This window comes from Octopus bimaculoides, chromosome 12 (assembly GCF_046866305.1).
Source record: "Octopus bimaculoides isolate indiv1 chromosome 12, ASM4686630v1, whole genome shotgun sequence".
In the NCBI taxonomy this organism is placed as follows: Eukaryota; Metazoa; Mollusca; class Cephalopoda; order Octopoda; family Octopodidae; genus Octopus; species Octopus bimaculoides.
Genome location: NC_142939.1, coordinates 25,523,983 through 25,526,482, shown reverse-complemented (window position 1 = coordinate 25,526,482; position 2,500 = coordinate 25,523,983).

Genomic DNA, 2,500 nt, shown 5'->3' with positions numbered 1-2,500 from the left:
TATCTACCTACCTACCTACCTACCTAACTACCTATATATATAAATTTGTTATCCCATAAATAAAGCGTCTTTTATAATTTCATTTTTGAAAATTAAGATATTTTAATCTAAAATATACTCTCCTTCATTTTCTGCAATGTTCTTCCATCTATAGTATCTCCTTTGTTATCGTTTGGTTTGGGTCTGTTTAAAGTGGGCTAAACCTTTCATAGCCCACAAAACAGATAACAACCCCTTACGTGTGTGAAGACCTTCTTTAGCCTTAGGTGCCGCTGTTTTTCCATTCCCATCCCACTGTTTTCGGGGATTAACATTTCTATAGACAACCCATTTCTCGTCACCAGCCACTATTCGGTCTAAAAAAGGTTTATTTTAAAGAAATGGATGTCTTTTTCGAGAGACTTTTAGAAGTCCAAATTCTTTGAGATGGTGTTTTGTGATAGACACTCCAATTGTAAGTCCATATCTTTGCCGAATTTCTTTTAAAATCTTAACAGCGGTCATTTTTCATTTTTTTTAGGGACAGTCCATCCGTTCTTGCCGTAATTTTCTTGGTTTCCAAGGTCGAGAGCAGTTTTTCTATTCATTTGTATCTTTATAAAGATGGGCAGCATTATAGACGGCTGTTTTAGAGAATCCAACTTCGTTTGAAATAGCTTTATATGACCATTTCAACCTAGTAAACTAAACGATCCTCGCTCTGGTTTCTGGTATTACGTTTTGTCTCTTACCCATCACAACTATTAACTAACTTAAAAACTGTAACAGCATGCAAATTTCCTTAATTTTATATTAGTCAATAAGGCAAAAAAAAAATGTAAATTCTTCTTAAATTAAGTGCTGACGTAAATTTCGCAAAACAAGAGTTAATATTTATATGTTGATGTTATGCTGTAAAGTTGCATATTAAAGCTCTTGAAATCTTCTGTATTTTGATATACATCTGAATTCATAATTTTCAACTTGAATATATAAAAAAATGCCATTTTAAGATTGGTATACAAGTGTACAAGCGTCCTTAAATCAAATGACGCCACTGGATATATATATATATATATATATATATATATATATATATATATATATATATATATATATATATATATATATATATATATATATATATATATATATATATATATATATGTATGTGTGTGTGTGTGTGTGTGTGCGTGCGCGTGCGCGTGGTGAAAACATCACATGTGCGAAAATAGAGAAAAATGTGGAGAATACACCTATTGTATGGATATATCAGCAATATAACTGGAGGAAGATATCTCAAGGGAGTTTTCTCTAATGCAGTCCTATATATAAAAGAGAAGGAAAGTCGAATCACTCACAACCTTAACAACAAAGAAAAGGCAAAAGGCATTTTCTCGTATTTTGTTGTTAACAATGGCGTATTCGCAATCGTCATTACATGCAGCTGAACCTTGATCTTTGAAACTGGATGGCTAAAAGCATTTCATTTGTTAGCCTCTCATATTTTTTGGTTTATTTAGGAATAAAATTTCTATTGTAGCCTTCTCTCTATTCTCTACACAGTGGGATTTGACTTGAAGAAGAATTACCTGACATTACAGTGTCATATATAAGATGGTCAATCTTTGAATTGTTCCTTGTAAATATTTCTCCCTGTAGAGACCCTGTGTACGTCATTTGTAATTTCTCCTTCAATTGGAATTTGAAAATTACGTTTTGCTTTTATTACAGTATACCAAACAGTTTTCGATACGTTATAATGACGAGACTACTTTACCGTGCGATTATCAATACAGTTTGATATGCTCGAATAAAACGGATTTCGATAAGATTTTCGTTACTAATTTTCAACAAATGCTCATTTATGTCTCTAGAATATACTATAAGTTTAATAACCAAATCTTTACCAGAGTTTATTTGGCCACAATATACCAAAATTTACTTTAGCACTATACATCTAAATCTACTTGATTGGATAATTTTAATGAATTGGGTATAAGACGAAGGTCAACAATCTTAGAACATATCAAGGCATCCGTGACTGATAGATGTAAAGGAAGATGACAAAATATTAGCTAAGTCAGATATATGATATGAATCATAGCATCTGTGTATACTGTAATTGTAGTGTTTAACTGGTGAACGTTTTAACACATACCAACATAAAAATAGAAGAATTTTGTTGACAGAGTTCATTTACCGAAATTCCATATTTCATTTTACCAAAAAATTCACAATTCATTTGGGTAAAAAAATAGCATTTTATTTCATCAATTCACTTTAGTACATACCATAGTTTATTTGATGCCGTTGTTCATTTACTCACAGTACAACCTCGATTATTTGTAAATATTATCCTCAAATAAAACATATAGATTCTTGAATCAATCAGGGCTATTTGATCATACTAAGCTTTACAGTTTCACATACATAATCACGAACCAACAAGAGAATATCGACCTGGTCGTAATGCCATGAGTAAAACAGTGAAATCTTTCTCAAACTACTCCTTACCGTC